The sequence below is a fragment of the Panthera uncia genome, chromosome B1 (genome assembly GCF_023721935.1).
Source record: "Panthera uncia isolate 11264 chromosome B1, Puncia_PCG_1.0, whole genome shotgun sequence".
NCBI classification, from domain to species: Eukaryota; Metazoa; Chordata; class Mammalia; order Carnivora; family Felidae; genus Panthera; species Panthera uncia.
In genome coordinates, this window is record NC_064811.1 from 194,328,194 (window position 1) to 194,340,595 (window position 12,402).

At 40.9% G+C, this 12,402-nt stretch overlaps 2 protein-coding genes across 3 annotated transcripts in view; one reads left to right on the top strand and one right to left on the bottom strand.

The window, feature by feature from the left end:
• MCPH1 (microcephalin 1) overlaps positions 1 to 12,402 on the bottom strand; it is a 171,612-nt gene that overhangs the window by 85,828 nt on the left and 73,382 nt on the right. The window lies entirely within an intron of this gene.
• ANGPT2 (angiopoietin 2) overlaps positions 1 to 12,402 on the top strand; it is a 58,662-nt gene that overhangs the window by 1,646 nt on the left and 44,614 nt on the right. The window lies entirely within an intron of this gene.

A 12,402-nucleotide genomic window follows, 5' to 3' on the forward strand; every position in this document is an offset into this window, starting at 1 on the left:
TTGATATGGACCATACATATATAGTCTAAAGGAGGCTTAAACAAGTTGTATAAATAGGTTACTCGTTACATATTACAATGACATTACATCACAACGCTTACACGGTAGAGAAGGTACTATTTAATGAGCTGATTTCACCTGGTTCGAGACCTTGCCCCAGAAAGAATTCTCGATCTTTCATTTCACCATCAGCTTTCTGTTAGGATACTTTATCTTAATCTTAGAATAGATCTTGGCTCCAGATCTGTGTTTCTCATTAGCTGTCCTACCTTCAGAGAGGAAACGACTCAAGTTATTACTTGAGTCTAAGCCGCAATGAATGAGTGCTCTCAGCTCTGAGTTCACTGCAACCAGAGAGTCGCTTGAATCCAGAAACAGAGAACAACAAACACTCATCAGAAAGGCCTGCTGTATAATACACAACTCATAACTAATTGTCTTTGAAGGCACTGGCCCTTCTGGGCTAATTCTCCCATAGGTTTCCCTCTTTTCCTAACGAGGTTCCTGTGGTATGCTCTTTTCAAATGCTCAGTAATTCATAGATGTGCATAAAATAAGCTGTTCGTTCACTGATGCACTTTAAAAAAAAAAAGTACACGGCAGCACAGGTTCAAATGCTTGGAAGACAGACTATATCCTAAGTATCTTCTCACTCTGACTTCCCATTTCTTCTCAAACTGTCATGTCCATGCTGAACATCCACAACATCCGCCGCGGTTACGCCAGGGCGAAGAGCCACGGTGAGGGATGAAACATACATCATACATAGTAAACATTCTAATCTGCCCGGCTGGTAAATCATCTCTTAAAATAAACAGTCAAGAAACATAAAAGAATGTTTTGCCAAATGCAAGATTGCTAAATTGCATTTGCTTAATGAAGCCCACAGTAAGTATACCTGGAAAACTCCATAGTCAAAGCTCATATTTCTTTCTAAGATAAACAACTGCCTTCTTAGACCTTTGAAACACTGTTTAAAGAAAGAAAGGGACAAGAAATTCTACATGAAGACAGCAACATTTTTTTCCTTTCCAGGTTCAAGTAGTAAATATTTGAACAGTAGCACAATGGCATTGCTGAATTCTTTCCCTAGCTAGCTAGCTAAATACCACCGAGGATGACTTAATGTTTATCTTTTCATCAGCTCGGCACCTGCTCACCTGTCCTATCTCGGGGATGTGCACCTGAGAAAGACAGCTTGTGCCCACCCACTCTGTTCACAGGCTTCTGGTGTGGCAATGAAAGCAAAGAAAGCAAATATGAAACCTGTTTAGAGTGGTTGAATGTAACCTCTCTGCTTGTTTTTTATTTCTGTGTTTTGTCACCTGTGATAATAATCACCGCTTTTCTCATAAGGGAGAAAATAATATATAATGGGATGATAGATAAAGCCACAGGATTAAAGGTTTAACATCACAGTCTATAACATGTATTCCTAGATTATCCTGGAGAGAAAAAGCACATTCCTCTGTTTTTCATTGTTTTGCATGGTTCCTTTCCTTTAGGGCTGTTTGTGTGTGTGTGTTTTTAATGTTTTCATATTTCCTTTTTCTCCCTGATCAACACTAAAAAGTAGAGGGTATGTGGCGGGGGTGGGGGTGGGGGATGGGGAAACTTTAAGATTTTAAGAAAAGTTGTTAAGAATGAAAATAACACCAAGTTTCTGGTTAATTTCGGGACCGAGGACTAGCAGTTCATCTCCTCAGTGGTTAGCTTTGCCTCAGGAGCGTGGACTAGGAAAGCTGTTTTGCACATTATCAAAAGATGCCACACTGCCCTTTAATGTGCCAGGCAAAGGAAGTGTGAGACTTCTGAATGAGTGCGGAGTAATATGAATGGAACAATACAGGGAGGGCTCACTTTCTGCTCAGTGGTTAAACAAGCATAAGATAGTTTACCAAATGCAACCCAATGACCTAAAAAAACATTATATGTCATATTCCCTTGCTAATCCTGCGACTATCCTAAACCTCTGCCCCAGTGATATTAAACTCACTTTATAAAAACTGACAAATAACTTAGCAAAGTGGATTTTATCTTGCCTGGAGACCGAATGTATTTTTTTTTCCGATAAGAGGAAATAGGGAAAGGAAATAAACAATTATTTCACACTGATGAATACTTCAAATTTATAAACAACTGCAAAGTCTATTGTGCTTTAAAACACAATGTTTTGAAAAATAAAGCTAATGCCTATTAAATCGATGTAAACATTTCCTCTGTCATTTTTTTATTCTTTTTTTAAGAAGAGAAGTACAGGCTGAGCACTGTACACGTGAACTGAGGGCCTTTTCTTTCTCTAAAGCCAGTAATGATAGATCCTTTCAATAAGGAATGAGAATCGTTGGGCTTCAGGAGCTGCATAGGAAACGATGCACTTTAGCTCCTAAAACACAAAGTTGCTGTCCCTGGGAAGAGCTGTTGGTGACCAGCCTGTCCCCATCCCTGAGGGGGAGAGGGTGTGTGTGTGTGTGTGTGTGTGTGTGTGTGTGTGTGTTTTATCACGTGTGGTTGCTAAACACTCCTTAGCTGTGTATGCAAACAAACAGACAAACAAACAAACCAGAGCTTGATTCACCAAAGAAAAAAACCAATCCTACCATACCCATAGCCAGCAGTGTCCTGCCCTACCAGAGCAGGACCACCATTCCTGGGCTGTTGTCTGTTGTATTTTCAATCACGAAACAGGACTGTGTTCAGTAGGAGAGGTAAATTTTGTGCATGCGGGTAACCTGAAGGAAGCCTCTATTTAAGAAGGCAGGGAAATGATTACTGTTATTTAATTATATATTAACATCATTATAGTAAGGGAGGAAGAGATGATTAAAGTTTCACTCTGGTAGGAGAAATACAATATATTTAACTTTGGGAAATGCAGGCATAATATAATGTTTACTATGTATTATGTAAGATATACAGTATGATACGTGGTCACTTTGTATAGTATATAAATATACTAAATTTTTACTATATATATGTGTTATATATATATATATATATATATATATATATATATATATATATATATATAGCATTTCTTTCCATGGTCAAGTAGTCTCTGCTTGTATTTTTTAAAATATTTTTTAATGTTTATTTTGGAGAGAGAGGGAGAGAGAGGGAGAGAGAGAGAAAGCGAGCATGAGCAGGGGAGGGGCAGAGAGAGCGGGAGACACAGAATCCTTACCAGGCTCCAGGCTTCGAGCTGTCAGTACAGAGCCTGATGCAGGACTTGAGCTCATCAACTGTGAGATCATGACCTGAGCCAAAGTCGGACACTCAACAGACTTGAGCCACCCAGGCACCCCAAGTAGTCTCTGCTTATTAAACGAGGCTTCTGACACGCTGCATGAACTATGTAGGTACCACTCTATGGGCAGAAGATTATTTGCCTATAGAGTCTAGAAGTGGGAAATGGACTTGTGTACACAACTTCCATAATATCCTACTTCCTGTTCAGACACTAAATAATCCAGAAGGTCTCCATGTTAAAATTTGAAAACTGGTTTATTTTAACAGCATAGTTCTTTACAGTTTATAAACAGATTGTGATCCAATAGTTTATCTGTAAGTCAGTTACTGTATAGGAACCTGAAAAAAAATAATGACCTTATCAATGGTGCTCATATGCTCAGGCTGGCCTAGAGTGCCGATTTTAATCTATAATTGAACTTTTATATATTTATAATTGAAAAAAAAAACAGTTTCAATCAACCCTACCACCATATGGATAACTTAAGAAAATATGAAAGTACTATATGGGCAATGTAAAATAAACAAGTCAAACCATTAGAACAGTAGAAAATAGGAAGTAAATTCTCCTTTTCCCTGTGCTTCAGCCCTTTCTCCAGATGAGCACTTAAGAGATTTACACCAGCCCTTTATTGTAACAAATTTAATATGAAAAGGCAGGAATTTCCTTCTTCTTAAAATGTGTACAGTGGCATACCACTGTGGCATGATCCAAAACCTTTTTTGGCTCACAAATGACGTGATAAGAGGTTAAAAGAAAGAGATTTTATTTAGGGAAAAAGAGCAAAATTTGGAAGACTGAGGTAAAGGAGAAAAGGAGAATATGAAGTAAAGGTGTGTGTGTGTGTGTGTGTGTGTGTGTGTGTGTGAGTGTGTGTGTGAGAGAGAGAGAGAGAGAGAGAGAGAGAGAGAGAGAGAGGGAGGGAGGGAGGTGGGAGCAGACAGAGGCCAGGGGGAGAGACTACCCTTGAGGGCTCAATCAAGATAAGGAAAAGGGCAGTATTATGGTATGACCATTTTGAAAGAAAGAAGATAGTTAATACTGCTCCATATTCTGGCCTCCAAGTGACACCAGGGCCAGCAAAGCTTTGTGGATCTCCTGAACTGAGATCAAGAGGCTATATGCAATGAATCATGGACATCATTTTTCAAATCAGGTGCTCAGAACTTGCAGAATATCTGTATTACTTAATGATAGTAACAACTCTGCAAACCATTGTCTCTCTTATCATAAATATATACATATGTATGCTTATTATATACATCTATTCCTATAAAATATAATTTATTTTTTATTAAACATAAAATAAGAAGTTATATATGTACTCTCTTTCCACTACATCCTTCTGTGACTTAAATGAACTCGACAATAAGATTTTTCTCCTAAATTATTCTAGAATTCTTCTGATACAAAGAGAGCCACTCAACTTTCCAGTCACACTTTTATCACTAAAGCAGCAGTAGTAATATTAACAGGGGACTGCTACCAGGGAGCACCGAGTCACTTTAGGGCACTTTCTGCACCTTACCCCATTTTGTCCCAAGACTGTCTCTAGAACACAGGCATGGTAGATAGAATCCTATTTTTTTAATCACTTATAAACATGGGTTAAGATAATATCAATGTGCTCTGCAGTTTGGAAGTCTCGTGCAGATTACCTAGAGAGGAAAACAAACATGGAAAAGCACGCACATCCCCTCCTTGGACAAAACCCAGTATTTTCCATGGGGCTGGAAACTGTTGAGAGAGGTGGGAATGAATATGAATATAGTTCACTTCTTCGTTCACTAATGTAACTGAGTGAATGCCATTCTGCCCCCCTGCCACCCCTGCTGGGCAGGAGTCATTAACGGGCATTTGTTTGCTCCGCAAATATTTACTGGAAGCCTACGTGTGTCCAGGCAGCATTCTGGGTGCTCGGAGTAAATCAGTGAAGCAAAGTCCGTGACTAAGGGTCTCGCCCTGGTGGGGACGGGCTACATTAGCCAGCGGCGTTCCTGGCAGAACGTGTGCCAGGAGGTGGTGAAGCGCGCACACGCAACCAGGGAGTGGGAAGAGAAGGAACCCGTTGAGGAGAGGAGGAGTGCCGAGCGCAGAGGCACCGCGTTCACAGTTCAGTCATTCCACTGAAACCTGTTTCATAGGAGGAAAATCAATTCAAACTACTTCTAGTTGGTCCTTTTCCTTGTCGCCAAGGTGATACATGGTTATTACAGAAAACAGAGTACGCCAAGAGTTTCCATCATTCTGAAATGACCATCCTTAATATTTAGCTAAGCATACAGATGCTTAGATATGTATGATTATTTTTAAAAGTGCTGTATATATTGTAGTATTATATAAACTTATACCTACTTGATAATTTGTGGGGTTTTTTTAATGACAAATAAAAAAGAAAGTAGGTCTGAGAGGTTAAATAACTTGGTTGATACCCTAAGTCGGCAATGCAATCAGTTCCCCCCACCTAGAAGTCCCGTCTCAGGCAGGCACAGAGCATGCTTTAGCCTTGTAACACCAGGGCACTTCAGCAGGCTTGGCACATGATGGCTACTGAGTGGACAGCCTCATTATCAAATGTTTACAGGTAAGAGATGTAACTGTTTCTATATAAGAATACTGTCAAAGCTAGTAAGGGGGGAAAGAAAAAGCGATCGGGAATATCTTGTGTGTAAAGTAATTTCCCCAAATTCCACTTCGTAGATAAGAAACGTAAACACAAATTATATGATAACCAAGAGAAAGTATCGTGTGGAATCTGACATACTGTACATAAGGTAACAACCCTTTTCTAGAAGTTGCCTGAAGGCGACTTCCTGAATTTCACAGTACCACTTGCAAGTTCAGACGAATATAAAATTCAGTCTCAGGAAAGTAATGTGTGAGCTTCTCTGTCCTCTGTTTGATTTTAAAATCACCTGGTATTCTACAGATAGGTATAACCAAAAATACTTTGATGTTGGCATGGTATTGATGCTTAAAATGAGAAAATAATATAAAGCTCAATGATTTGATGTAATCAAAACAGTAAAAAATCATTTTCACAGGTAGTGTTCTAGAGTAAAAGTTTCAACATTTACTGGAATTAAAATGACTGTTTTAATGTACGGTTGAAAAAAAAAAAGGGACAAACTCTCCTCCACCACCTGAACTCTGAGGCAGGTATACCAGCTGTCTTCAAATTAATATTTTAATTAGATATTGCCCCATGAAACCACCTTTCTTTCTTATCCTAATCTTGGCACGCACCAGTTGATGGAAGATGTGAAACCCTATTAAAATCCCCTGAGGAGTGGGTCTAATCCTTTTACCATCCTGCCTCCTTCAATGAGCCACAACCATTATCTTCGTTATTGAACTAGAACCCAATTAAAACCTCTGTGGGACCAGCCCTGGGGGGAGCATGGGGCGGTAATTACTTTTGCTCCAAAATCAGCTTCAATCCTCCCTTTGAGGAACTTTTCCCAGTCTGTGAATTGCTTGGGGAATCTTCACGTTAACCTGACAACTTAACACCACAAAGTATTCGTATTCAATATTTAATCTTTAAAAAACCATCAATCAAGAAAACTAAGTATATACGTTAAGAATATAACCTGATATTTATTAACACATAATGTTACATTTTTTTCACGGACAATGGTGATTTTTAACGGAAAAGATATCAAGATACCTAAATCTTAGACAATATTTCATCATGTTTAGCCAGTTTCTTTGAGAATGCATCATTTTATAACTGAATATTCATAATAGTTATTTATTATAGGTAGAGAATATTAATAAAGTCTTAAAAGGAGGCAAGCATTCAACCTCTCCATTTCTTAATTTTGTCACATTCTGTCTAGAACATATTATCACTTGTTCACATACTAATGGTCTTCATGTAAGGGGGGCTGTTCCAGCAGGCTGACTTAATCTGGTGATTAGCCTGGTGACATCCACAGCTCCCCGTCTTAAGTACTCCGTACTCCAGGATGTGCATTAGTACCTTCATTATGATCGTTCCTGCAAATTCCAGGAATGAAGGGTACATCTGAATTGTGGATTAGCCTCTGGATGTTACTAACTAATACTAAGCACTGGGCTCAAGACACTCCACTCCAGAGATTTCTGCTGTGGCAGCCAAAAGCACATCTGGGTAGTTAGGTTCAAAGCAAAGAGGAAAAAAAAATGTCTGGTGAAATGGTCTAATTTCATGAATCCACATCAAGGAGGCCATACTCTTCAGTATAACCTACTGAATTGTGTAGGACTCTGTAAAGGACAGTTAATCTGATGGTCTTTCTGTTCCAAGACCTGGTAGAGGGCTACGGAGGCCGCCATCTCCCCTTGCCCTGAGGAGTCTCTGAGGTCCTCAAGACCCACTATCCTGAAGCAACAAGGAAGAGATGGAAAGAAAAAAAAAGAAATGAGACAATTTCAGGGGTTTCATTTCTGGCCCAAGCCAGCCCCAGAAATTCAGCCAACCTACAGCAAAGGGAATGTCATGTTCAAGTTCTCCTGATTTTGGAATAAAGGCATTTATTTTTTTTAACGTTTATTTATTTTTGAGACAGAGAGAGACAGAGCATGAACGGGGGAGGGTCAGAGAGAGGGAGACACAGAATCTGAAACAGGCTCCAGGCTCTGAGCTGTCAGCACAGAGCCCGACGCGGGGCTCGAACTCACGGACCGCGAGATCATGAGCTGAGCTGAAGTTGGCCGCTTAACCGACAGAGCCGCCTAGGCACCCTGGAATAAAGGCATTTTATACCAAAAGAAGAGGCATAGTGGATGCAACTATTTAGATGCAAAGAAATCTAAATATAAAATAAATCATGTTTACACATGAAGTCAATGCTATTATCATGAGACAAGCATGCCTTATTTATTTATTTATTTATTTTAAATGTTTATTTTTGAGAGAGAAAGAGAGAGAGAGCAGGCGAGGGGCAGAGAGAGAGAGAGAGAGAGAGAGAGACAGAGAATCCGAAGCGGACTCTGTACTGTCAGCACAGAGCCTGACGCGGGGCTCAAACTCATGAACCGTGAGATCATGACCTGAGCCCAAGTCTGACACTTAACTGACTGAGCCACACAGGTGCCCCTAGACAAGCATGCCTTTGAAGTCACTTCCTTGCATGTTTAATTAACTGTATAACGAGTTCAATCTGAAGCTACAAAGTGCCAGTTTTTTATTATTTCATTTGTTCCTCTTTATATGTAGTAAATGACTTTAAAAGACTTATTTTTTTAGAGCAGTTTTAAGTTCACAGCAAAATTGAGAGGAAGGTACAGAGATTCCCCAAATACCCCCTGCCCTACATACATTCAAAGCTTCCCCCATTATCAGTGACCCCCACCAAATAGTACCTTTGTTACAACTGATGAACTTGCATTAACACACCATTATCACCCAGAGTCCACAGTTTACATCTGGATTCATTCTTGGTGTTGTACATTCATAGGTTTGGACAAATGTATCCACCACTACAGTCTCTCTGCCCTAAAAACCCTCCGTGCTCTACCTGTTCATCCCTCCCTCACTTCAAATCTCTGGCAAACACTGATCTTTTTATTGTGCCTACAGTTTTGTCTTTTCCAGAATGTCGTACAGTTGGAATCATGCAGTGTGTAGCCCTTTCACACTACCTTCTTTCACTTAGTAAATTCCTCCTCCTCCTCCCCCTCCTCCCCCTCCTCCCCCTCCCCCTCCTCCTCCCCCTCCTCCTCCTCCTCCTTCTTCTTCGGCATGATTAACGATGCATTTGTTTCGTGAACACTTGCCTTATGCAACTAAGTTAACTGGCCAAAACCTCCACTGTGCAGCTTCAGAAACATAAGGTTTTCTTACCTGCAGCAGGGACTTTAAGGGATTATGTGTTTCAAATAAAATGATGTTACACTATTGCAGGGATTATAATTAATTTTAATAACAATACCAGAAACACCGTTAACAAGATCTGTACTACATCTCATACTAAAGATTATAATTCCACTCATTCTTATCAGATTAAATGGTCTGACTTTATACCTTTGAGTTGTATACCTCGACGTGCATCTTCACTTTGCAAGATAACGAACATCTTTTCAACATGGGCAGCACTGCAAGTGCGTATGTAAAGAGTCTTTAGGTCACACGGCTGAGTGCCTCTCTAGAAACACCCTGCTCTGAAATTGTCCACGCCATCTCCTCCTCAACCACCCTACCTAACTGCTCCATCATGCTCCCAGATAAAGCTATGGGCCCATTGAAACCGTCAAACTTTATTATTAAATATATTTTTTATCACTCCAGCTTCCAATACATCATAAGCAATGCTGCCCTTCTGTATGTTCTGTTTTTGGAGAAGACAGGGACTTAAAGAACATGAAAGGGCAGTCGCAAACTGCCTTCTGAGCGGGTGTTCTGGAGTTAACTAGTCAACCCACGTGTCTGGGCAAAAAAGATTCAAAATTCCTAAGAGGTATCATTTCCTCTGGGCTCCTGTAAGCATTTTCTCTGCCATTAGATTTGTGGAATTAACAGATACTATCAATTCTTGGTTATGTGCTGAATAATTATAAACATTAGTCTGAAGATAACTGGAATATTCCTTTGAGTTTTGTTAACTATTCTCTAGTCTTTGGAATCTTAGAAAATTATTACATACAGATGTTGCTTAAAACTTCCCTAAGCAAACTGGTCTTCTTGATGAGAAATTCTGGTGCAAAAATGCTGCTAGAGAGAAGATATTTTGCTGAATAACATCAAATAATCAAATTCTGACCACAAGCTAATTATCTATGCTTAACCTTTGGTGCATGTGTATAAAATTCCTTATTATTTTATTTTTTTAAGTTTATTTATTTTGAGAAAGAGAGAGAAAGAGAGAGAGATGGGGGTGGGGGGCAAGTGAGGGAGGGAGGGAGGGAGAGGGAAGGAGGGAGGCAGGGAGAGAGAGAGAGAGAGGGGGAGGGGGAGGGAGAGGGAGAGAGGGAGAGAGGGAGAGAGGGAGAGAGGGAGAGGGAGAGGGAGAGAGGGAGAGGGAGAGGGAGAGGGAGAGGGAGAGGGAGGGAGAGAGAGAGGGAGAGGGAGGGAGAGAGAGAGAGAACCCCAAGCAGGCTCCATGTTGTCAGCTCAGAGCCGCTCAGGGCTCTAACTCACGAACTGTGAGATCATGACCTGAGCCAAACTAAGAGTTGGACTGAGCCACTCAGAGGCACCCTTGAAATTCTTTATTATTTTTAGTAACTAAGAAACAGATGGTTAAATTCACTAAAATTTTTTTTAAACTTACCCAGTTTTAACTTACTAAAGTGTTACTAACAGGAATTTCTAAACAGAATTGATTTAACCTAACTATAACTGTAAAATGCTCTTAAAAGCAGTGATGGCTGGGCTAATTAGGTTACAAGTTAAAGAATCGCGATGAATCAGAATACCATTCCTTCAAATAACCATTAGTGAGTCTGTAATGTGTAATTAATTGTCCAAATTTTCAAATATGGTCCCCTTCTGGGTTATCACACAATAAATCCATATGTGCTTTTTCCTCTAATTGGACAATGTTTAATACATATAAGTTATTTATTACTACATGACGAGCCTGCCCCAAGCCATGCCGGTTTTACAGCTGCAACACACAGAATTCTACTTTTTAGGTATAGAATGCTACTTTCCTTTATGCTTCTTCACCCTGAAATGCCATTACCATTCAAGCAAGTGGTCTCTGAATGAGAAAGAAAAAACAGTGAAAATATTTGTTGAATAAACAACTCTCTCTTAGAGAGAGCTGGAATCCTTTCTCTATCCATTTCAGTTTTAAGTGATTCAAAATCCCAAATTAGCAACACAAGTCAGCTACAGCAGCCATGGAGATAACCTAGCACCACTCACTCAGCTCTTCAAAAACAAGGGGGCTTTGGGCTCATTACTGTGATGCCAACAACTTTCACTTGCTTGACGTCTACAGAGTTCTTGCAAAAAAAGAAAAAGAAAAGAATATTGTTCATGTGACAGCAGTCAGTAGAGGTCACTACAAAGAAAGGTCCTTTTTCCCTGTTGGAGGTGCTATGTAGTTGGTGCTGGAAAATGAGAGAGGAGGCAGCCTGCCGATCGTCAGGATCACAGCAGTGGGCACGCGTCCCACTTACGATGTGGTGACAGCCCATTTAAGGGAGATACTCTCTTCCTCCTTGACAGAAGAAACTCAGGCTCACCGTGGTATCAGATGGTACATAGCTGGCAAAACCACAACCAAGTTTCTTTACTTTACAGCTTCTCACAATAACACACATTTTCAAAAGATTTAAATAAAAATCGACACATCTTTGTGTGTGGATCATGAGAGCTGCCAGGCTCCCCAGGGTTCCCCCAACACCTGCCATTCTGACACCACACCCGACTGAAGACGAAGGTCATGCCCCAAGCAACCCAATACAAGTGAAAACAAACATGAGGAGCAGGAGCGATGGGGAGGAGACTGCTTTGGGAAGATATTCTTGCTCCCGTCTTACCCCTGGGGGAGCGCTGAGATGTGAAGCCACCTGCTAGGCTCCAGCCATGCCAGGCTGCAGACCTAGTGTGTCTTCTTCCAGAGCTTGTGATTAACGGCAGTGTTCCAGCTCCTCCGGAACTTTGCTTTTTCAGCCCCAGGACTGGAACCCACACTGATACGAACGGTAAAACCCAGATGATTTAAACTTCCATATGATGTTGGGTAAGCACACACGGGAGCTGCCATCCTTTGGCATCACAAGACACACACGCATGGTCACAGCAAGATGGCAGCCAGTGAAATTTGGAGACAATGGCACACACTTGGCTGTGTTTTCAGACACAGGAAGGGATTCGTGAATAAGTGAGCGGAGGCAGTAGTAAAATCGAAATGTAAGTCTTAGGAAGGGGCAAGATGAGCCCTTAAAGAGCAGGAACTCACTCTAGTCACACATACACACTCCTCCCCAACACGCAGCTAGATGAGGGCAGCCCTGGTCTTCGCGTTTATTCGGACTGTCGCCCCAGGCCGTGCCGTGCCACATCACAGCCTGGAAGCAGATGATCCTCCTCTTGACCCGTCGTCAGGTCAGGGTTAGCCTAACACTCAGTCAAGATCCTGTGCTCTCCCTCCTCTCTCCATCTCATCACATGGACATTTTGCCATCTCACATCAGCACAGGGAGGGGGGGCTCCA